The 25,595-nt window shown below is 43.2% G+C and overlaps 1 protein-coding gene across 8 annotated transcripts in view; it reads right to left on the reverse strand.

Moving 5' to 3' along the window:
* The window catches only part of HIPK3 (homeodomain interacting protein kinase 3), a 65,413-nt gene extending 42,475 nt beyond the window's left edge, over nt 1–22,938 (reverse strand). For 2 of the 8 annotated variants that reach the window (XM_083414590.1, XM_083414586.1), the window contains exon 1: nt 20,902–22,938. The gene's annotated coding sequence lies outside the window, so the exon portion shown is untranslated. Of the gene's footprint in view, nt 1–19,525; nt 19,656–20,200; nt 20,620–20,748 lie in introns of those variants that run through there. The other 6 variants (XM_083414592.1, XM_083414588.1, XM_083414589.1 and 3 more) reach the window with 5 other exon arrangements.
* Nucleotides 22,939–25,595: the final 2,657 nt, after the last annotated feature.

Raw genomic sequence — 25,595 nt, forward strand, 5'->3', positions numbered from 1 at the left:
CTCAACTCAGATGCATGACAGCAGCAATCATGTTTTGAAAATTCCAAGTGAAGCTAACACCAGAAGTATCCACAACTTGTAGGCACACAAAAATATATTACACATGGAAGGGATGAAAATTTGAATCCAGACACCCTTCTCAAGTAAAGCAATTCTGCAGCACCCAAGTAAAGGTTTTGTCTGAATGGTAACTAAGTAATAACTCTTTGTAAATGTGAACCTGCTCAACCATATGGCTGGCCTGCTAATCTCTTGGACATTGACAGATCTGAGGATAGCTGCCAAAGCTGCTCTGCCCCGAATGGAATGAGCCTTGATATGACCTTCAATTGCAAGCCCTGTCAAACTGAAAAGCAAGAAAGTAACAGAGGTACTCAGTCAATTTGTATATTATTAAAAGTACTTAAATAGTACTATTAACGCTGGTCTGAAACAAGATAACAAACAGGGAGAAATATAGTAGTCATGGGAAACTACACAGATATCTGTTGGAACTCAAACTCTGCCAAGATTGTAAGGCCCAGCAAAATCCTCAATTGCCTCACTGACAATTTCATTTTCCAGAAGGTGGAAGAAGCAACAAGGGGCTCGTCTATGTTGGACCTGGCCCTCACCAACAGGGAGGAATTGATTGACAAAAGGGAAGTACTGGGAAACTTGGGAGGAAGTGATCGTGGCCTCTTGGGTTTCATTATACACAGGCAAGGGAAAATTGAGTATAATCAGACACCCACTCTAGACTTTAAGAAGGCTGATTTCAAAAAGCTTAATGGGTGAGATCCCATAGGCAGAAATACTCAAAGAGAAGTGAGTCCAAGATGAATGGTACTTTCTTAAAGGTGAAATACTGAGGATGCAAATGCGGACAATTTCAGTAAGAAAGTAAAGTGAAATTATAAATTATAAATAATATGTAGGGAGAGGTTCCCCACCTATTTCAAAACAAGCCTTACTACATCAAAAGAAAACCTAACCAATCACTTCTCACTCTCCTCTACCTCAGCATCCCACAGACAATTTTTGTTGTTAACAACACACATTTAACAAATACTATACTTCCATTACATTCTACCAAAGAGATAGAGATCTTTCTCGCCTGCTGAATTACTACCAGAGAGCTCCCAGCATACTCTTATACATGGTTGACCTGTGTAGGATTTAGTTAGAGTAATCATTCTTATAGAGATAAAATAAATTTAAAGCATTGTACCTTTATAGTTTTTAGAATAAATAAATCTCAAAACAAACCACAGCTTGGAAATTAATTGCCATATTTTGTAAACACAACAGGTCCCAAATTATGTTTGTAAGCAGAGTTTATTACATACAAAAATTGCAATGAAGGCAGATAACCACAACAACCACTAAATACTTCGCAACAAATCAAAACATTACTATTTCTTTATCAGTAACAAATTTATTCCTCTCTTTCCATTACTGATTGTCTATTATTCTTTAAATGCTCTTTTAAATGATATTTCAAAGCTTAATTACCAAAATAAATACAAAATGCATATAGCACTGCAGTACACCATTAAGTATACGATTAAGAAACATTCTTTACTCCCGAGTCTCTAAGACAGAGGTAAAAAACTTTTACCCTGGGTCCCAACCTTGGCCCACCAAGCCATTCCCACCATGGATCAGCTGCCCATCAGCTGACATCCTCTCTCACATCAGATGTGCAAAAACCAGAGTGGAAAAACTGGCTGCAACTGAGCAAATCAGCCCTAGGACATAGGAACAAACAAAGCCTTTCCCACTGCCTTTGCAAACCCACAAGTCAAGCATAAAGTGGCTCAAGAGAAGACTCTTGTAGCAGATTGGCGAAAAGCAGGTTTCTTCCCTCTTGTTTGTACAGCTGCACCACTAGTGGAACTTCTTGTGTGCACAAAAGCCAGGAAGAGCAGTCGCCACCCTACCAAGGCTGTAGCCCAGCAGACTGCTCCCCATTTCCAGCAGGGCTACAGCTGTCCTTAGCTTAGCTAGTGAGTGAGTGTTTCTATGTAAGGAGGGAATGATTGAGAAAGAGCTAAGGGAGCCACTTGACTGTAATTCAAGGCTTAAAATAAAATGCAAACTTATAATAATAATATAATAAAATGCAAATTGAAGAAAAAGACAAAAGCTGAGTTCAAAGCCCCACTGTCCCCAACAGTCAAGTAACCCATCTATCACAATTCACAGAAAAAGCCTTGCATCATAATTCATATTGACAAATATTGAAGAATACATTTGCAAGAATCTTTGGACAAAATAGCTGATAATGTTCATGCATGCACTGAACTGACTGTCCCAATATTCTACAGCGTACATACAGATTTCTTTCTCTGCCTCTTGTTTCTTTGCTGCGTCAGTATAAAATAATATGGAACAAATTACATGCAATGTATCATGTAATCAGTGGCAATGACAGCAAATTCCACATGCTAATTATGTGTTGAGTGAAGTACTTTTTTTGCCGATTGCGAATCTACTTCTAAATCAATTTAATTGTAAAACTCCAAGTTCTCATCTTCTGAGAGTAGAAGAAAATTATTTCTACTTTTTCCGCACCATGCATCAATTTCCAGACCTCTCTCACACTCCCATAAATGCCTTTTCTCCCTAAAGTTACATTATTAAACCATGATCTGAAGCTGTTTAATCCTTGCATATTTTAAATAACTTTAGTAAAGAACAATCCACAAGTTCATACAAAATATGATTCGTTCTATTCTGAAGTGAAAGCTTTCATTAGCCTGCTTTGTATTCCCAATCACCTGAACCAGTACAATTTAGCCTATAACTTTCTTCTCTTTAAATAGCTACTATCCATTTGCTGACAAGCTATATTGTATCTCCACATCAAGGACAAAATATATTTAAACAATCATTCTTAAATGATATGTAAAATAATCTCAAACTGGATTTGTTATTTATGTTTATACCCCTCCCATAATCCAGGGCCTACAGATGATCCACAGCTCCTGGACAGAATGGGGGGGGGGGGATCCCATTTCAATCAAATAGGAACTGCTACTATATGTTGTGGCGCAGGGGAAAAGGTGTAAGAAGAATAAAAATATTTTCATTTGTGTTAAATGGGAAACTATTGAAATTGCCAGACTAAGAAGTTAATTGCAGCACTCTAAATTCCATGAATAAAAGGCATTTTGGCTTTCTAGTTTATTCTACCAAAAGAAAAGAAAAAAACCCTCCATTTCCTAAGGAGTTGCACCTGGCACTTCTGCATACATATAGACATGAATGCTAATATACAAATCATATGATCACCACTAAAAACAGAAATGAAAGAATCTTCTTTCCAGAAATTATTAGCCAAAACTAGTTTTTTCTTAAATTTGAAAAGTGATGACACTTGAAAGCATCCCCTAGTCTCTGTGTAACCAACCCAACACACTGCACCTCTGTTGGAAAACTAATTCTGCAACCACTTTAGTCATACAATCATAAGCGTTAGAAGGGACCATGAGGGTCATCTAGTCCAACTCTCTGCCATGATGGAATCTTTTCCCCCAAACTTACAACTCTAAGACTCTAAGACTGAGAGTCTCATGCTCTGCTGACTGAGCTTGTAATATAAAATACTCCCAAGTCCTCAAAAAGCAACTCTAGGAAGAAATTGGTGGTAACTCTGTCACAAGACGTCATGGACTGGCAGGATGCAGAGGATGGTGGGAGGCACTAGCTGGGGAATCCCCATGGGAACTCTCAGGGGAAGACTGCTTAGAGCCAGGGGATTGGTGGTAGGACAATGATGAGTGGTCAGAGGCAGAAGAGGGAGCAGACTGGGAGGAGGAGGAGGTGTCGGAAGCTGAAAAGGCAACAGGGTTTAGTGAGCAGGAAGAGGCTGGGGCAGAGAGCAGCCCAGAATCAGAGGCAGAAGGGAGGGGCAACACGCAGAGATCAGGCAGGCTGAAGAATCCAGGGAGTCTCCCCTTCCCCCATGGTCTCCCAGAATGCAGTGAGAAATGAAAAGGATGGAGCAAAGAGAGACAAGATGACAGAGTCTTAGGCTCCCAGGGAAGGAACCAGGAGAGGTGCCTTAGAGAACAGTGGGAAGGAGGGGACCTTTGGACCTCACATCTGCCTCACTGGGGAAGACCTACTGGGAAGAGTTGCTTGATCACTAGGCTTGCACTGTTTTGGTTTCTTTTAATAAAGAGTTAACTTCTCTGGGTGTTTTACTCCTGACTCCGGTTCCTGACAGAATCTCACACCACCACTACCATTATAGGGAAAATTAAATAACAGAATCTTAAGTCGAATATAGTACAGGCAGCGACCATTTTATACATGTCCAATTGACACGCAAGCACACACAGTAATCTCTACCTCCCCAGAAGTGGCCTGAAAACAGGGTGGGGCCTGTATGTCCATTTGTCTCTAATCAACATGCAAGAAAATCAGCCAGCAACTGACATCAATATCCCTAAAAAGCCTATGACTGTCTGGATTTCTCTCTCTTAATTTAACAGTTTCTTACATGGGGGTGGGGGAGAGGGATACCCAGTTGTGGAACCCCACTTGTGCAATGGACTTTGGCTTGCACAAGCAAGGCATCTATATTCTCTCCTCCCCCTCCAGCCTCCCTCCCACCCACCCCATACCAAATCTACTCTGAAAGGTTGGGGGAGGAAGGGGGGGGAGGAAGGGGAAATCTCTTCACATCCACAGGCAATGCTGGATTTCATCAAAAATCTATTCTAGGCAAAACAGTATGCTTTCTTTTACAAAAACCACTAAGCATTTGTCAAGCATTGAGAAGTGCCCATCTACTTTACCTTCCTTAAAGGTAAAGGTAAAGGGACCCCTGACCATTAGGTCCAGTCGCAGATGACTCTGGGGTTGCGGCGCTCATCTCGCTTTATTGGCCGAGGGAGCCGGCGTACAGCTTCCGGGTCATGTGGCCAGCATGACTAAGCCGCTTCTGGTGAACCAGAGCAGCGCACGGAAACACCGTTTACCTTCCCACTGGAGCAGTACCTATTTATCTACTTGCACTGCGTGCTTTCAAACTGCTATGCTGGCAGGAGCAGGGACCGAACAACGGGAGCTCACCCCATCGCGGGGATTCAAACCACCGACCTTCTGATCGGCAAGCCCTAGACTCTGTGGTTTAACCCATAGCGCCACCCACGTCCCTTTTACCTTCCTTACATATAGTTTTATCATTTCAGACATCATATCTTAGTCCCATTGCTTTCTTATCTAATCCTTGAAATAAGAGAATGCATCTCAAGTTTACACTTTATCTAACTGAGAAAGCCACTGTTCCATTGCTAACACATCTGTCTTAAAATACATTTCTGCTTTGTAATAATAAGAAAGTAATTTACTGAAGGACACACAAAACATATCTACAACAAGGGACTATTGCAGTAACTCTTTCTGGGGAACCACAGGAATTGTAACTGTGCAAACATGGCTAGAGAAATCTTGAGAGAGAATTATTCACACTCTCACCATTCCCAGGATGCTTTGGAGATAAAGCTAAGATGGTATAAAAATCAGTATATATGTATGTCCCAAGTTGATTTAAATAGAAAGCTACATGTGTATCTGAATTTGATTGGTAGGTATAGAAGTGGAACAGCTGACAGACATGATCCTAGTAAGAAAATATTTCACTGTAAACATTTTAGAATGTTGGGTATTACCTTATACAGAATTCAATCATTAGTCCATCTAGTCCTGAATTGTTTTGGGGTTTTTCCAACTTGCAGTATTCATCCAGTGATTCAAGCAAAGAGAGTTATTTACAAGTTCTGAAACTTGGAGATCCTTTATAAACAGAGTTCAGCAGGATTAAAACTTAAGAGCTGCGCTCAAAACATATGCTCTTTTCACTGAGGTATCCCACCTCAAACTAGTCAAAACAAAAAGAACATTCTGCATGGTCATGTATAATGAGTGCTGATCTAACACATTGTTTTAAAATCAAGCACATATGGGTCTAATGGGCCTTGTTATTTCTCAGGGTCATCTGTTCCCAAAAGAATTTAGCAAAAACAGAATTATTATATACATACTGTAGCACTGATTAAACGATCCAACATAAATATGGCATTAATTATAACTTTACTCAAATGGGATGAACAACCCACTTGTTTTGCTGTTGTTGTTGCATAGCAATAAACAGGTATGCAACAAGAAAAATGGAGCAATGGTGAAGAGGGTTCTAAAGACCCCCTGCATGTTCAAACCACTCAATTCCCATCAGTTCCAGGATGGGTTTTTTTCTCAGCCAAGCTCCAATACCAGGTGATCTTAATTGGGAGAAAGGTGGTTAAGGTAGGAGAGATTAAGAAAAACAAACAGCAGGCATCGAGATTCCAGCTCCTCCCACAGACATCCATACACCGCAAAGGGACTCTTGTTTCCCATGCTGCGTGTGACTGAGGGAGACTCCCATTTGAAAGAAAATGCAGCTAGAGTCTAGATATCAGTGCAGGGTGTGTGTGTTTTTGTTGGTAAAGCTTTATGCCAGGGGCGGCTAACCTGTAGCTGTTGAGATGTTGCTGCAGGGCAGCTCCCACAAGCCCTGGCCGTTGGCCATGCTAGAAGTCCAAGGGTCTTCAGCTGAACCATCCCTGTTTTATGCTAATACAGGCGGCAACCATCTTAGGCATATCCAATTGATGCATGATCACCGATGTGCAGGTCCTTTTGGACCCGCAAGAGGGCAGAACAGGGGTAGAATGAGGTGGAACAGGGGCGGGGAAGCACAGAACAGGGGACGTTTATGCACACTCTGCCAATGTGCGCGGGGGCCCGGAACGGAACCCCCACATGAAATGCTCACCACCTGTATATATTTACAAAATCTCTATGTTGATTAAACAGAACCTCCGATATTCTGTTCTACACACAAACTAGTTTGGCTACAGACTCTGCAATATACAATACATGCAGGCAGGCAGAGACTGGTACACCAGTGAGTCAATATGAAGGTTGCACAAGGAGCCTGAGGAAACACTAATAAACTAAGCCAGCCTTGTAGATTAAAAACAAAAGGCATTGTTAACCCTCTACTGTACTAATCTGAACTCCCCAACAACAGAAGCAACAAACCCTGGACTAAAACTAATCAAGGACTGGAAAGTCTTAGACATACATGAAATATTAAGTTGTATATAATTGTTTTTAAATGAAAATAATACCAAATGATGTGTGAAGAGAGCAGACCTCTGATTCTGACAATAACATAATCAGACATTGATTTTCAGACAAAGAGGCTCTTGACAGATGCAGGTCAGCAGCCTCCAAGTTGATCCAAGGGCAAGCACTCTGCAGTCTACCCAGAAGAAGAGGACTTGATGCCGAACTCTGCCCCCAAGGCTAGAATTATTCAGGCAGGATAGAAATCAGATGCTGTACATGCAACATAGCCAAGTGAGTTTTCTCTAACAATCCTTCCACTACTTTAAAACCATCTTTAACTGTCCTCATTTACCAAGCATAGTGTCTATTTCTGGCACTTGGCCCTAATAAATCACTATCCTTATTTTGTCTTTTGTTGATGCCGTGTAAGATGTTCCTAATCTGGACATATGTGCATTGTACTTGCTATTACTCACAATTCAATCCCCATCCCTAGGTCTCTACAAGCAAACTCTCCCAAGCAGGGAGCACAAATATATTTAGAGCTGGCAAAAACACACCCTAAATGTGTCACTTCATACACAAGTGGGGAAAGATTTGAGAAGCGCCTTATCACTGGAAGGGAGTCAACAGTGACCCCTTTTCTCTTTTTTAAAAAAAGCCAAATTTAGATTCTATGGCTTTGAAAATTATCAACCAGTTTCCAATGTACCATTTGAAAGCAAAGTCCAAGACTAGACATCTGCTCATCAATTCCAGCAGTCTTGGAGAATATTGATTATTCGGATCCATTACAATCAAGAAGAGACAAAAGAGTATATTCTCCTGAACCTCTCAACAATTCTTTATATCATGGACCAATTGAATTCTCTCTCTGTTGGGACTCAAGCCACAACAACACTGTGTTCCCTTGTCCTAACTGGAGGGAGAGAGAACAGGTCCTGCTTCTGGGCTTCCCATAGGCATCTGGTCAGCCACTGGGACAACAAGGTGCTGGACCATATAGCCCTTGACCTAATCCAGTAGGATGCAGGTGGCACTGTGGTCTAAACCACTGAGCCTCTTGGGCCTGCTGATCAGAAGGTCGGCAGTTCGAATCCGTTCGACAAGGTGAGCTCCTGTTGCTCTATCCCAGCTTCCGCCAACCTAGCAGCTCAAAAGCATACCAGAGCAAGTAGATAAATAGGTACCGCTGCAGTGGGAAGGTAAATGGCGTTTCTGCGCACTCTGGCTTCCATCAAGGTGTTCCGTTGCGCCAGAAGCAGTTTAGTTATGCTGGCCAAATGATCCGGAAAGCTGTCTGTGGACAAACGCCGGCTCCCTCAGCCTGAAGCAAGATAAGTGTGGCACCCTAGAGTCATCTTTGACTGGACTTAACCGTCCAGGGGTCCTTTAACTTACCTAACCTAGCCTAATCCGGCAGGTCTCTTCTTATGATATTCAAAGGTGGTGCTGTGAGACCTCTGTTCCACCCCAAGATTTTGATGTGCCTCAAGGTTCCCTCTTGTCCCCTAAGCTTTTTAACATCTATGTGAAACTGCTGGGTAAAATTATCCAAAGGTTTGGGCTAAAATGCCAGATGCAGATGGTAAGCAGCTTTGAACTTGTTTTCGTCTTCTAATCCCAAGGACGTTGTGGAAATCCTAAGCAGGTGTTTGGGAGCAATTTGTGGGTGAGAGCAAACAAGCTGAAGCTTAGCCCAGAGAAGATAGAAGTGTTATGAGTGGGGAGATCTGCTTATTCTGGATGGGGCTAAACTCCCCCCCCCCAAAGAGCCAGGTGTGCTGTTCACCTCTGCTCAGTGGTGGTTACCATGGAGATGCAAGTGGTGTTGGCACCCAGGAGTGTTTTTTATTAGCTTGTGCTGGTTCGCCAGCTGCAAAAAGCTGGTCTTGCCTCAGCAGCACATGCTCCAACTACATCCAAGCTTACTCACTGCAATGCACTTTACATGGGGTTGCCCGGGAAGATGGTACTGAAATTACAATTGGAGCAGAAGACGGCAGCTAGAACTCCTGAGCCATGTGACACTTATTCTGTGTCAGTTATGCTGGCTGCTTATTTGTTTCCAGGACCAATTTAAGCTGCTGGTATTAGCCTTTAAAGCCCTAAGTGGCTTGGCACTGGGTTATGTGAAAGACCACCTGCACCTGTAATAGTCTGATGCTCAAGTTCAGCATCTGAAGCCCTGCTCTCTGAGAGGATCATAATTAGTAAATACTTGTGACCATTTTTGTGGTACACCCTCTCCTGGTAAGTGCCTATGGTCTCCTTTTTGCTGACTTCCTGGAGTATGTTAAATGCTTGTTTATTCCAGTCTGCCTATGGTTAATTTTAAATTAGTTTTGCTTTTCACTGAGGTTTTATCTGCTGCGGAGCTCTTCCCAGCAGCTGGCAGCCACCATTTTGTACCAGAGGTTCCAAGTCATGGCATAATTCCACAGCATTTTGAGTAAAACAGATGGTGGCAGCCACATGCAAAAAAACAACAACCAAAAGTGACTACATGTGGCAGCAACGTATTACAAGTTGTGTTTGAAGACACACAACTGTTGCCACTTTCTTCTCACGGTAAGCACCCCGCCTCCATAAATCGTTCAAAGTTTTCCACTCCCCACAGGTTTTTTGGGGGGGATTCCTACCTATTCTCATTCTAAGCCAAATATTTCCCCTTGAGAATGTTTCCACTCCATTGCAGGTACAGTGCATGTAAATCACTATGGCACCAAGTAGCATGCAGACTACAGTGGTATCTTGGGTTAACAACTTAATTCATTCTGGAGATCTGTTCTTAACCTGAAACTGTTCTTAACCTGAAGCACCACTTTAGCTAATGGGGCCTCCTGCTGCCGCTGTCCCACCGCCGCACAATTTCTGTTCTCATCCTGAAGCAAAGTTCTTAACCCGAGGTACTCTTTCTGCGTTAGCAGAGTCTGTAACCTGAAGCGTATGCAACCCGAGGTACCACTGTACTTCAGCACAGTTCAATTTTGCCTTTACTGTGAGCCTGTTCCAAGCCAAAGAAGCAGGATGTAATCCCACACACACATCAACAGATGAGCAGTGGTTAAATCCTGCTCCGTTTGGCTCCTCTAGCTTGTTCCCTGCTATGCAACCAGAGCAAGCAGCATGCATTTTTGAAAACTGCCTGGTTTTTGTAAGCACCCTTGAATTTGGTACTGTTTTGTGATTCCCACTGTCAAGGGTTTCAGAAAAGGATACAGACAGATGGTGCGGCTAGTCTGCTAACCTCAGTTGTGATTAAGGACACTTACATTTAAAACACTTCTGGATTCTTTGTTAATTGTAACTGCTGTAACCTGAGCTCAGCTAACAGCAGCAGCCCAGTTGTAATTTTGATGCCGATTCCTCTCTTCTCTAACCTGAGCTCACATGTAAATGCAGCATATTAGAAGGGAAGGATAGGAATTAGGTTAGCTATGATACATGCTTCCTGGAGGTAACTTTACTTGTTTGAATTTTGCGCCTTTTTGCACCCTCCTCTCTAACTCCAGAGGGATTCTGTGAGCCAGTTTGCTAGTGTTTCCTAGCAACCAGCTTGCATCTGGGAGGGAGGCTGCTCTCAATTACCAGCTTCTTGTGGGTGCCGAGGATCACAAGATCAGCAAGTGAGCTGCGGTGGAGGCAGGCATGATCATCTCATAGACAGGCTTTCAGTGACAACAGCAGGGGGTAAGGTGAAAGGCTCAACAGACTCGTTTTATTTTGCGGGAGGGCACTGCTTTCCTTTAGTGTTTAATTTTTATTAATCCAACTGGAGGGAATTGGGTTTCTTTCATTGCTTTATCTTTGAGCACACCCACTTTTCCCAGCCACACCCACCACTGGAATGTGCCTTTCTGAAGGCTGGCCACACTTTAATTCAGCCCTTGGAGCAAAAAGTGATCATGTGATCAGAGCCAGAATTAACTGTCTTTCTTCCCGTCCCACACACCTCTACCATAACCACCTAACCAACTGCTGAATGCTTTCAAGTTGCAGCTGCATCGTAATAACGCTGACCAGATCAGTTGTGAGATATAACATTAGGGGGTTCTTTTTTCTTTCATGGAAACAGATCCGTTTTTCTGCTTCAGCAACCTGAGTAGGACAGGTTATTGCAAAGTGAAGTACAACAGGTTAAGAAGAATTGTCCTTGCTATGTAACTGAAAAGGGGGAGATCTACAGCAATGAGCAAGTATACAGGAAGGTCCCCATCTTCCTTTGTGCTATGCTAAAGGATATGTATTTTGCTTGATAGAATAACTACATTACTGACAATATCATTGATATAGACCAGGGGTAGGCAACCTAAGGCCCGTGGGCTGGATGCAGCCCAATTGCCTTCTAAATCCGGCCCACGGACGGTCCGGGAATCAGTGTGTTTTTACATGAGTAGAATGTGTGCTTTTATTTAAAATGCATCTCTGGGTTATTTGTGGGGCATAGAAATTCGTTCACCCCCCCCCCCCAAAAAATATAGTCCGGCCCACCACATGGTCTGAGGGACGATGGCCCGGCCCACAGCTGAAAAAGGTTGTTGACCACTGATATAGACATACAATTCAATCATTCATTTTGACTAATACAAAAGTTAATGAAATGCAACAAAATAACATTATGGCAGCTCATATTATTCAAGCAAGAATTCTGTATAATCCAAAATTCCTGCTTGTTTAAGGAATGACCAGCCAGACTCTGGTTTGTTTCGTCTGTGGCACAGCAGGCGTGGAGAAAGTGCACTGCGGAAACTTTTGAGCAGCATGCGCTAACTAGCATACTGCTCATTCGCATTAAACCATAGCTTATCAATAAGGCCTTTGTCAACAATTCAAAACTATTACAGCGCACAATTACAGTGTTTTAAAGCACTTTGGGCATCTCTAAATAGCAACTACAGATTGGGGGTGGGAAGGGCAGTGATGGGGAAAGCAGCAGAAACAGAAAAATAGAGAACTACAGCCAGGGTCATAATATGGCTATGGGTCACTCTCGGCAGTGGAAATGTAGTCATGGCAACTTTCAGCAAAAATCCTACCTAGATTGGCAGAGCTACAGAGGGATGCTACACTTAATTTTTTAGGCACCTATTTCTCCCCTGCTTCCTGTCAAGGACAAACCAGATGGTGTGTCTGTGCCCCCACAGGGCTCTTACAAAATGAAAAGCAGCCACAGGAGGCTGTGATGAGAAGCAGGGGAATAGGAGAGATGCTGCATAACCCTTTCCACATCAGCTGTTTTTTTCAGCTCAATGTTTTCTGATTTTCTACTTGTCACTCCCCAGTTCCCAGACCATGGGTAGGCAAACAAAGGCCTGGCTCAATCGCCTTCTAAATCCAGCCCACGGACGGTCCAGGAATCAGCATGTTTTTACATGAGTATAACATGCCCTTCTATTTAAAATGCATCTCTGGGTTATTTGTGGGGCATAGGAATTTGTGTTTTTTTTTTCAAAATATAGTCCACCCCCCCCACACAAGGTCTGAGGGACAGTGGGCTGGCCCCCCTGTTGAAAAAGTTTGCTGACCCCTGTCCTAGACTCTGAAAACCTCTGAGGGAGATGCTGTTACACATGCCTCTTGTGTGACTTTTACTCTGGCTCCTAAACACCCCGGCCCCTTAAGAGGGGAACATTGAGAAAGACAGCAGGCATAACACACACTAAGATAGTACTCAGTGTAGGTAGCTAAAACTTCTCACTTCTTCATTCCTAACACAAGCTTGTTAGCTGGTTAAGGATGGCAGGTGGTATTTTAACCTTGTAAGTTGCCAATAAATAATTTACCATTTACAGTGGTACCTCGGGTTAAGAACTTAATTCGTTCTGGAGGTCTGTTCTTAACCTGAAACTGTTCTTAACCTGAAGCACCACTTTAGCTAATGGAGCCTCTTGCTGCTGCCGCGCGCCGCCGGAGCACAATTTCTGTTCTCATCCTGAAACAAAGTTCTTAACCCGAGTTACTATTTCTGGGTTAGCAGAGTCTGTAACCTGAAGCGTATGTAACCTGAAGCGTATGTAACTTGAGTTACCACTGTACTGGGAAAAGCCTTTCTCCCATTACTACTTAAATAGTCTTGGTAACTGACTTGTTTAAAACATAGGAGAATCCTTATAGAGTTTTTAAAATAAGTTCAGAAAAGCAAACTAACTTGTCCATCTAATCTTTATTTGTGTAGATATACTGTGAACAGAAGAAAAGAGACATGCCTGTTAACAAAATTAATTTTCTACAGTTGAGCAAGAAAAAACAACAACAGGATTCTTCAGAGACCTGCTCCAGTCTAGGCCTGTTATACTTGCCTTCACTTTTGCTGCAGGGAATGAAATTCAAGGCATGCTAAAGCAGATAAATTCCAAGCAACACATGTTGAATTGCATGTCATTAAACACATAATACACACAAACATTTCTACTCCATTGTGCAAGTCAACAAGCAGGAAGTATTTCTTCATGCAAATAACTATGCCTGTAGTACATCTATGACAATTCAAGGACTTGCTTTGCCAATAAACAGTCAAAATAAAATGGAGTATCTCAACAGTGCATCCTTTCAAAATACAACATAATGCCAACCATGTATGTACGGTAAATATATTAATGCACGTGTTAAGGACAGTGCCCGAAACTCTCATTGTTCTAGGCGCATTTTGCAACAGGGAATTTCGTTAGTGTGAGTACTTTCTGAGCTCGGGACGCAGTACCGTGCCTAAGATTTCAGATTAAAACTGCAGAGTGGAAGGAAAGGAGGGCTTTTTTCTGCCTCCCCACTTCCAGCTACTCTCTGAAGACTGGAGAAAAAACGCTGTTAAGAGTATTAAGGAGGTGGGCAGGGGAAGGACTAGACCATGTGAAAAATGAACATAATAGTTTAGCTGCAGTTCATTCATTTTCAGCTTTGTATTCTTGTTATAAAAAAGTGCACCTAGACATTCCGTTGTTGTGCCCATAACCTAAGTTTAAGGTGCCATTTAGCTCCCAGCTTTCGTATCTCAGTTTCTAACACTGGTTAAGGATCATCGTCAATGCAGACATCTAATCTTTCCTCTAGAGCAGGGCGGTCCAACACATGTCCCAGGGGCCACATATGGCCCTTGACAACTTTTTATGCCTCTCCCCTCCCCGTAGCCCTTGCACTGCCTTCCCAAAGCCAGGTTAGCGAAGTGCTGGGCTTCGGGAAGGAGGCATGAGGGCTCTGACAGTGTTCACAAGTCCTCCAGCTTCCTTCCCAAAGTCTAGTTAACGCTTTCCCAACTTTGGGAAGGAAAAAGGGAGTACTCTAGGACCCTGCCGGAGCCTCGCACCTTCTTCCCAAAGCCCAGCTTACTCAGCTTTGGGAAGGCAGCTGGGGCAAACATGTCAAATTTGGCCTCCTGTTCCCTTTCCCATGCAACAAGGCACTATGCAGCCCATGGCTTCCATGTCAAAGTACTCTTGCGGCCCACTTGATATGAAAAGTTGTGCCACCCTGCTCTAGAACCACCCCAAGCTTGATTTACTAAAAACATTTTTTACATCACCTTTCTTAAAGAAACCCACTTTATTTGAAAGATTTCACAACTTTTCTGACACACCCTAATGTTTTAGCAACTGAGAGCATTATTTCCCTAATTTTTCCAAGTCTGTCTTGCCCAAAGGCACACATTAAGTAGATTGAATAATCAGAACCAACGGTTACTAGCTGGAAGGCATTTTGAACTGCTCCAGAAGATGGAGGGACTCATCAAGAGGATCAGTTAAGGTTGCACCACAGAGCCAAGCTATAATCCCACATTAATGGAAGCTTGATGTAAAACACTACATAATTACACACAGTACTCACAGGTGATAGGGTCACATGTTATGCCTCTGTTAAGACCTCTGCCTGATTTTTATAGCAACTCACTACAATGTCATAATGCTGCAATGAATATAGAGGCAAGCCTAGCAGCTACTTCTAGACCATGTGACGAGAGGAGAGTGACATGAAGGATACTTCCCTCCCTCCAACCCCCCAAAAAGACATTCTATTCCAAAATCATTTCCATATAACAATTGTAGAGTACGCCAACTAAACAGAACTGCAAGTATTCAGGGGACTACTTTTTACTAACAGGGGTTTGTGCCAAAACAAAAACTTATCTGGTAAGTTTCGGAAGGATCTTTCAGTTTGCTAAAAAGTGACAGTAAAAGGACCATCCAACTTTACACTTTTAAAATAGCTGAATACTTAAAATAAAAGTAGAATGCTTGTACAGCTGGTGCTTGCACTGATCAACTTTAGGATTCTCATAGCTCAATCTTGTATTTCAGGAGCATTCCAGTAACAGGTTCCCTTATCAAAATAGATTAAATGCAACAGCGATTGAGAAGCAAAGTTACAAAGTGCAAGCAATTGCCAACATATGGCTCATACTCAGACTGCTGCCACCCCCCGCCCAAAGCATCTGTGCAGCTACTATACTTTTGGTGTGTTTTTTTAATCTTTACAGATTTATTCTAACACACGTTACAACTTCCTGGTAAACGAAGGGTCAAAACCCAACAAATTATTCAAAATCATACCCGAATCGAAACTGTTATGAAAACTGAAGACATCAAGGGCATGGTGCCAGGCACAACTAGTCAGTGCTATTTTAAGTACCATTAACCAGAAACATTGCACTGAACTGTAGCGTGGAAAACAACAGCACTTCTCGACTTGACGATGAGAAGGTAATTAGGGAGTGACATAATCGTGTCTTAATTTATACGGGAGGAAAATACTGGAGACAAAACAAGTAGCAGTACCTGATATTATGAGACAAGGGACAGAAAGAAAGCATAACAGGCTTCTAAAAAGCCGCCACTGGTAAATAAGATCTGCTTCCAGGCAACTGGCAAAGGAACTTGTGTAAACAATAACATTATTTATATATTTATTTCCTTTTCAGGCTCTCATGGAACGAACCTTCACGTGCAGGAGGAAAGGCTGGCAGGCTAATAACTTCTGCAATACAAATAGTAGTTCAAAAAGTTGTAATAGGCAAAAAGGCTTAAGCAGCCTTTCCTATCTATTCTTCCTCCCCAAGCAGCCTGCACCAGCCTGCTTTGACGTTAAAGAAAACAAAGAAATCTTTGAAATCTTTGAAATATATTTTTATGTGGTGCTGGCCTGCTTGTTTCAAGTCTGCATTTAGTTGTAATCTGTCCTGGGCTCAATGTGGTGGACAGGTTTATAAATAAAATAAAATAAATAAGAAAAGTTCTGGGCACTTAGCATCCAAGTATAGGAACTTGCTTAGTGTTCTTACATGTGCAAAAAAAAAGTGCCAAAAAAACACCCTTAAATCACAACAACCCCTCCAGTCTAAGCAAACATAGATTTGCTTAGCACAAAAATGGATGTGGACTTCATGGTTAGAGTTTTGTATTAGTCTTCAAGGTAAGTTTAAGGCGGCTATTTACCGCAGTTACAATTTATTGGTTGCTATATTACTATTTAGGCTTGTTCAGGAAATACAAATTAAAAAACTAAACACTTGTTTTACATCAGTTATTTAAACCAACCTTTTTTTTCCCTGGGAATTTAAATCACCTTGATCTCTTTACACATTGTTGCCTCTGGGTTGACAACTAGGATGCCACTCAACATGTTAGTTTAGGTCCAGGAGTGTTTTTTCTGGCCGCTATGGTTTATGGGAGGGGGAGGAGAGTAAATGAATGATTGTCACTGAATTACGAAAAGTTATAGAGCATTAAAGGTGAAGGTAAAGGGAACCCCTGACCATTAGGTCCAGTCGTGGCCGACTCTGGGGTTGCGGCGCTCATCTCACTTTATTGGCCAAGGGAGCCGGCATACAGCTTCCGGGTCAGGTGGCCAGCATGAGTAAGCCGCTTCTGGTGAACCAGAGCAGTGCACGGAAATGCCATTTACCTTCCTGCCATTTACCTTCCCGCCGGAGTGGTACCTATTTATCTACTTGCATTTTGACGTGCTTTCGAACTGCTAGGTTGGCAGGAGCAGGGACTGAGGTCACCCCGTCGCGGGGATTCGAACCACCGACCTTCTGATCGGCAAGTCCTAGGCCCTGTGATTTAACCCACAGTGCCACCCGCGTCTTAAAGGACAAGCACAAGTAACTGAAATAAGTTTTTTTCTCAGCCTCCCTCAAATCCAAGCAAATGCCTATGTATGACTTTCACTTCATCAAATTCAACCAAGTTAAATATAAAATTTGTTTCAGAATTTCCTACCAACTAAGCATTCTGGAAAGTAACCAATTAGTAGCCCAACTTTGTTTGCTCAGAAGTCAGTCTTATTGAAAGGGGATTGGTCAGCAGTGGGGAACCTTTTTCAGTCTCTGGGGGAAGCATATCAGTAATGGGGAAGCCCAGAGGCAAAAACATGCAAAGCTGCAGGTGCAACTCTTCCTTTTGTACATTGGGCTACACATTCTAGCTACAAAAAATAAGAGATTTCTATATGTGCACCCTCCCCTTCCCATTTACACAAGCAAGAGGCATTATCACATTTCAGACAGACAGGCAAAAGCACTTGAGGATGGCAAGAAGCAGGGCCAATGGGGGGTGTGGCACCCCAGACAACATCCTACTTAAGTCTATGCATTTCAATGTGCCCACTCTGAAGTACAACTTAATCAGATACCACCCTCTGACTTTTCAACCACTTACCATTGTAAGCCCTTGATATGTTGTAAGCCACCCAGAGTGGCTGGGGAAACCCAGCCAGATGGGCGGGGTATAAATAATAAAATTATTGTTATTATTATTACCGTCCTTATGTATGTCATTAGTTCGCATACAAAAACTTTTTGAACTATAAAAAGATAAGATTGTCCACTAATACTTACATCAACAAAAATATGATTACAGAGTTTGAGAAGCTTCCAAACATTACAAATAATTATTAGGTTGCAAGCCTATACCCACTTATGTGGGAGTAAGCCTCACTAAACTGACTTCTGAGTAGACAGGTACAGGATTGTACTGTTTTTCTAAGTCAAACAATATAGGCTAGAGTTCTTATTTATAGGCTATATAGTTCATGTATAGTTACCCATAATAATAATAAGCTCGAGTAGGTCAGCTATGTGTGACCAATGTAATATTTTTTCCATGGAATCATTACCTTTTAGGAGAGCTTGGCTCATTCACAAACTCTATACTAGAGCCATGACCTAGTTACGTGCTTCTTAATCTGTGTGCGCAATGACACGCTTATTAATATTAGGCACTTTAGCACTACAGAAGAAATTGTCTAATGTTAACACTGCATTTACAAAAGGTCTCCAACAAGCCAAACTTCTAAAAGCTGTCAGAACATCTTTACTCCTTGTCACACGTATGAAACTAAAATTCAAACAAACAATGAGCCTTATTATGGCTTGAGTAGTTTCAGTTAATACTATACTCAGCATCATAACTGCCCTACTATGAGGAAGAAAAGAGCATCATGACTTTTTAATTAGTTTTCTAAGAAGGGCTATACACAGATGTCAAGATTTTATTTCTACAAAAATAAGATTCCAATAGCCTATTTAGTGTCATACAAGAATCCAACAACTATCAAGAAAAGTACACAGGGAATGCCAAAAATCATTGTTCTTGATTTGTTAATTTAGAAAAGGAATAGACGTGAACACCACAAAACAAAGAGCCAATGATTAACAGTACACTTTATATAGCACTTAGTGCATAGTCATGGCTTAAAATAAGTGCATTTACAAAATTAGCTACATGCATATCCAAGTATCTGGTTTCACAAGGCACACGAGAATAAGACACCAATATCTCTGGCCAAGAGAACTCAACATTTTTAGCCTACAAAACATGCACAAAATCTCTACCCAAAGTTAAATGTAGTTGAATATGTTTTTAGAAAGAGAAAAATAATGTAAATGTCATAGTACATTGGAGTGAAATCCTAGCCCCACTTACTTGGGAGTAAGTCCCACTGAATTCAACAGGACTTACTTCTGAGTAGACATGATTAGGATTGCCCCCTAAATCTTGTTGAAAATGTGACAAGTTGTTAGTTATCCAAACAAGTGTTTGGGTATAAAGCTGCTGTACTAAAAGCACTGGAATCCTGTAACAGATCTCAAACTTTAATGTTTATTTAATCAAGTTATTTAAAATCTAAAAATCAATAAACCTTGACTACACACGGTTCTTGTTCAAATCAGTATCTAAGCTTGTCACCAAGCAACAAAAAACGACAAACTAAAATGCTAGATAAAGTAAACAGTATCATTTCACAGTACTTCGTTTTACAGTGAATAAACTATATCACAATATGAAGGGGAAAAACAAAATACAAATACCAGCATTTCACTTAAAAGAAATCAAGGACTAAGTGATTAGTTTTAAATTCTACATCAACTTTAAGCCCCTGTAGCTCTGAATTACTGCCAGTATCAAATGTTCACTTCACGTACCATTTTAAGTTGGCGTTTCCCCTCTCTGACATGGAAATAGACATTACTTTCCCAAAACTACAGTTGCAAATTACCCCTGAGTCCCAAAGGAAAGCAATAATCCCTTGTAACTGGAGTAGCTTGCGACCACGCCTTCCTGCTGCCCTAGCAAGTTGCAAGCGGAGCAGTCGTGTCACATTTCTTCTTTCATATCCAGAGATCCTAAAGGTTAGTTTTACAGAGGCCCGAACAGGCTTATCTAGCAAAAGTGCAAACGGGTGAGAAACACACAAAAGAGAAAATTCTGGTTGCCAAAGGAAAAGACCGCCACAGAAAGCAAGAATGGGAGCGATACTACGAAATGGAGCTGAACTATTTATATACAGTACAGTACTAATCTGTTGGCTCTCAGAGCTGTTGGTGGCAGCAAGCCTCACTATCTTCCTAATTCGACTTCGTCAATTTATACTGGAAAAAAGGCAACATAGGAAATGTGGGTTTTATTTTTGTTTTAGAAAATGTGGCTCCGTCTTCAGCATTTAAAAGCCCCCCCCCTTTTTTTTTTTTACTGAGTCACCAGCTTCATCCGATGGAGCAAGAAGATATGCGAAGGTTAAGCCCCCATGTCAGGCAGCAGTTGACTTGTAAAAAGAAGTGCGCCAGGACTCAACCCTGTTTTGGAAATCATGCCCTTACCTTGCAACCAGTCCTCCTGGTCCCAGAATCACGGGGACCTGGTGCGGGTGTACAATATAAATAGAACTCTGCACATGCTCGCGGGTACTCTCGTACTATTTCTTCTATCCCAGCTCTCAGATCCGGTAGGCAATTAGAGAGGCTCCTAGATAGCCCTAACTCAACGTCTAGCTGCAAATAAAACTCGGGATGTACAGCCAGTTCCCTTGGCACTTGCAATCCACGCACAATTCTTCGGAAGTCCCAAAAGGGATTTACTTCCGAGAAAACCTGCCTTCCTTTTCCCCTTTTTGGAGGGGAGGGGGTGGTAAAGCCTCCCAAACAAATCCTGGTTCCGGAAAAGGGGCGAGAAAACCTGACCTGCCTCACTTTCCCGGACCGATCCTACAGGATTCGCCCTACAGCCCAAGATCGGGGCGCCCCCAGCTCCTTATGTCGAAGCCAGGGGTATGTAGGGGGACGGGGATCCACTGCCAGTTCAGAGGTGGAGAGATCTTTTTACCCAAAGGGGGGGGGGAGGGAATTAAAATGCTTTTTTATTTGGTTACCTTGTTCAGCCCCCTCGGTTTTTGTTCACAACAACTCCCAAAACATAGTGGCGGGCAGGGGAGGGGACGGGGGGGCGTTTCAGCTTGGCTCTGCCCGCTCAGCGGGGAAGAAGGGTCGCTCGGTCACTCGCTCGCCTCCTCCCAGCCTCTCACCTTCACAGATCCGGCAGCGCTACAGTCCCCGCCGCCGCCGCCACCGCAGCAGCCCTCGGCATGACCAGAGCGCTACTACCAGGAGGCGCCTCCCAGGCCGGGCTCAGCCTCTGGCTGCGGCTGCTGCTGCTGCTGCTGTTGCCGCCGCCTCCTCGGCCGCTGCCATCTTGTCCTGGCGGCTGAGAGGAACGCGCCCCAGCTCAGCCCGCTCAGCTCCCCGGGCCTCCGCCTCATCTTCCCGGGGAGGGATCCAGCCTGCTGCCTCCGCCGCCGCCGCCGCCACTCCTGTAGCCGCCGCTTCCTCCGCCGCCGCCCACTTCGGCGGCTCTCCCCGCTGCTGCTTCGGTTGCGGGGCCTAGGGGCAGCGGGCACAGCTGCCTCCGTCGTTGTCCCGCCGCTGCTGCCGCCCCCTTTGCTCCTGAGGCTGTGAGGAAGCCTCAGCCCCGCTCCGACATGTCTCTGTTCCGTTCCCAGCCTGCGGGGCCCTCCTGACGAGAATAGGCGGGCCGCCCTCTTCCGCAGCTGCAGCGCCACCGGCTGGTTTCTGCCGGCCTCCTGGCTGGAAATCAGACCTCTAAACCCGCCTCTTTCTCTGGGAAAGGAGCGCGCGTCCTTCGCCTTGCTTTGGCAGAGGCCCTGCTCTCGCCCAGCAGCACCTCTGTAGGCGAGCGACAGCGCCGAGAAGCAGGCCAACGAAATAAAAATGGGGAGGAAGCGCCGTTACATGCAGATCACCGGGCGTCGTCTTCTGGCCAGACACCTGTAGCCTGACTAACTCGCTGGGCGCCTTTAGTCAGAAGAAAGAAAAACCCTACCAAGCTCAGTAGGGCTTACTTCCATCTAAAGCAGTGGTTCCCAACCTTTTTTGACCATGCCCCACCTAAGCATTTCTAAAATCCTGTTGCCCTCCACCTGTTCACGTGGAGGAAGACATTAACTCTTAATAGCTCATTCTCAATTGCCCCCCTTCAAAATCAAATTGCCCCTCTGTTAGGAACAACGGATGTAAGGGTATCTAGAATTGCACCACAAAGCCTGAAAAGCACACTCTGGCCATGCGCCATGCACATTTGTGCATTCCCAAGTGTGCAATAAACTTGAATCTTACACTGGCCCCACTTTGCATTTGCAAATGGTTCTTGTGGGCCATATACATGGGCGTAGCCAGGATTTTGTTAGGGTGCAGGACTTGGTTTAGGGGGACCAGGACTTTTGTTATGGGAGGCAGAACTGACCTAATTGGGGGGCAGGTGATCCCCCCCCCTTGGCTATGCCCATTTTCATTTACTTTGGCTCCAGTGTGTTCCCACCGCTGGTGTTTGAAGCTGAGTACACTTGGCTTGAACAGCAATCCATATTTATCCTGTAGTTTCTTGAGAAACTGCTGCTGATTGAGGCGCTACCCCTCAAACCAACTTCCAACCTGTTCAAAAAGGTAAGCTGAGGTGGGTACATTTAAGACAGTGGACGACACATGGGCAGATAGCAGCTTAAGCAAACAGGAGATCAGCACACAGAAACAAATCGGGTGAAGACATCCCCACTACTTCTCAACTGTGTACAGAAATGTAAGAATGTGAACTGAAACACTGAGATAAATCAACCTCACTGCATCCTAAGCCACTGATGTGTGCATAGCCCCAATTTTACACTGCTTCTATACACTGTGGGCTGAAAGTTGTTCAAGCTTCCATTTGCACTGGAAATATTTACTTATTCAAATTCTATTAAGTTCATTAGTTCTGCAGCTAGAGAGTATCCTTGTTGACTGGTTTGTAGTCCATGATGAAGTTTAGAAGAAGGAATTGGCCACTCAGTGGTACCAAAAATGAAGCTAGAAAGTTAGGTTCCCATTCATGTCAGTGACACACAAACTGTGCAGTACATGAGGACCCACTTACTCTGGAAAGCCCACCAAACAGAAATTTAAAATTATCATATATTAATTTTCTTGTAAGCAGCAGTTATACAAAAATGTTGGTTGGTTGTTATTCATTCGCTGATAGAAACATGGCAAGTCTTAAACTTTGAAAATGTTTGAATTTATTGGTGTTTTTTAAAAAATCAGGGTGCAGTCCAAACCCATCAGTTGCACTGGTATAGAGTGTGTGTGTGTGTGTGTGAAGGGTCAGAGATCTCCCTCTGCCCAGCTCCCCGGCAGCATGAGCTATAGTGCTATAGGTGCAGTGGTGGCTACACCACTCCTCCATGCTCAGATAGGATTTGGATTTGTCTACCAATTGTTGCAGGACTCAAATATAACTTGGCCATATCTATTAATATCCCATATAAACATGCACCTACATTCTGAAGACAGGTATTTGTATTTATTTATATTTCTTAATCTCATAATCACGTTTCATCTGCATTACTAGATACTGGTGCATAATCAAATTAGATTGGGGTACATAAATATTTCATACAAGGGCCTACAACAAAATATGCCTGGAACTGATAAACAGCTACACTAAAATATACAAATCCATCATACCTCTTGTTCCTTTTGGAGCATAAGCAAAGGTAAAACAGTGGGCTGGCGTGTGTTCTTTGTTCAGTTTAAACGTATGCGCTGTTCTTATATGGATGAATAAGACAGAAAAGTTAATTACCAGGTATTTACTAGAGCTAGTCTCAAGCACCTGGGTGCTATAAACAAGGGCAGAGTCTTCATTGCTCATAGCCATTGCTACTAATATCTTCCACTCTAGGTTCTGTGCTAAACACAATGTTTCTTTTGGGGCCCTTGTTGACCGCTTACACTGTGTTCCCTACTGCAAGCCCAAACAGACATGTTTTTGTTTTTTTATATCATTCCAAAGGGCAGTTTACAAGAGGAATAGAACAACTAAAATGTAAATACAAATAATAGACAAAAAAAAAAACACAATGTCATAAAAGTATAAAACAAACTGCAAGATTTAAGTTGCATTTATGGCTGTACTGTTTACATATCATACATAATACATATCAGATGAAGGGCAATAAACAAAATTAATAAAAATAATAATACATTTATATCATAGTTTTTCCCCAAGGATTCTGGGAATTGTAGTTTATCCCTCACTGAATTATAATTTCCAGTGTTCTTAACAAACCACAGTTCCCAGGATTCTTGGGTGGATGTGCTTTATCTGTATGGTGTGTATGCATCCTACAAAGTTTAAGAAAATGAACAAGGTACTGGTATTTAAAATAATAATAATAATAATAATAATAATTTTTATTTATACCCCGCCCTCCCCAGCCAAGGCCGGGCTCAGAGCGGCTTACAAGCAATAATAAAAACAAGATGGATGATTACAACTTAAAAACAAAAGTAAAATACAACATGAAAATAATGTAACATTAAAATATTAAAATGTAGCCTCATCGCAGGAGGAGAAGGAAAAGAAAAAAGAAAGAGAGGGAGGGAGGGAATCAAATTGGCTCCAAGCCAAAGGCCAGGCGGAACAACTCTGTCTTACAGGCCCTGCGGAAAGAAATCAGATCCTGCAGGGCCCTGGTCTCATGAGGCAGAGCGTTCCACCAGGCCGGAGCCAGAGCTGAAAAGGCCCTGGCTCTGGTTGAAGCCAATCTAACTTCCTTAGGGCCTGGGACCACTAGGGTGTTGTTATTTATGGACCTTGAGGCTCTCCGTGGGGCATACCAGGAGAGGCGGTCCCGTAGGTACGAGGGTCCTAGGCCGTGAAGGGCTTTAAAGGTCAAAAGCAGCACCTTAAATCTGACCCTGTACTCCACCGGGAGCCAGTGCAGCTTGAAAAGCACTGGGTGAATATGCTCCCATGGCAGAGACCCCGTGAGGAGCCTCGCTGCAGCATTCTGTACTCGCTGGAGTTTCTGGGACAGCTTCAAGGGCAGTCCTGCGTAGAGCGAATTACAGTAGTCAAGCCTGGAGATGACCGTCGCATGGATCACTGTGGCCAGTTTTATTTAATAATAAAAGGCAGTGAATGGACAATGAGGGTGGTGCCTGCTGACAAATCACACTGGGACTGCCTGAAGCAGAGCCCCAACGCCTCCCGCCATCTCCTGGTTTGGATCAAAACTTTTAAAAGCATTGCTGCGCTTTTCAGACACCCATCCCTACCTCCACATAGTTAAGCTATAGGAGGCAGTGATGGCCACCAACCTGGACAACTTTTAAAGACAAATTCTTAAGGCTATCAATGGCTGTTAACCATGATGGCTATGTTCTGCCTCCACAGCTGGAGGCAGTTATGCTTCTGAATACCAGTTTCTGGAAACCACAGGAGGGGAGAGAGCTCCTGTGCTGAGGTCCTTCTTACAGGTTTCCCATAGACATCTGGTTGGCCACTGTGAGAACAGGATGCTGGACCAGATGGGCCATTGGACGGATCCAGCAGGCTCTTCTTGGGCATGGCATGGCAGGTCAGCCCTGCCTTCATCAGCTTATTCCCTGCTAAAACTCACCAGGAGCAGCCTTTCACAAGAAGAGATTGCAATGATGACAAATTCAGCAGTGATATTAAGCTGCTTACTACGTGCCATGCCTCACTTTGCCCTACTAGGTCTTTCCTCTCGGTCAGCTCCCAGTTAAATTATCTGACTAAGAGGTAAGATTTTTTTCTTCTTTACCCAGCAGAGGCTTTTTACACATGAATGCTCTTCAGAGAGGAAGGGCTGAAGGACAGAGAAGCTAAATTACTAACCTATTGCAAAACATGCAAAGATAG

The sequence above is a fragment of the Podarcis tiliguerta genome, assembly GCF_965153285.1.
Source record: "Podarcis tiliguerta genome assembly, chromosome: 1".
Taxonomy (NCBI): domain Eukaryota; kingdom Metazoa; phylum Chordata; class Lepidosauria; order Squamata; family Lacertidae; genus Podarcis; species Podarcis tiliguerta.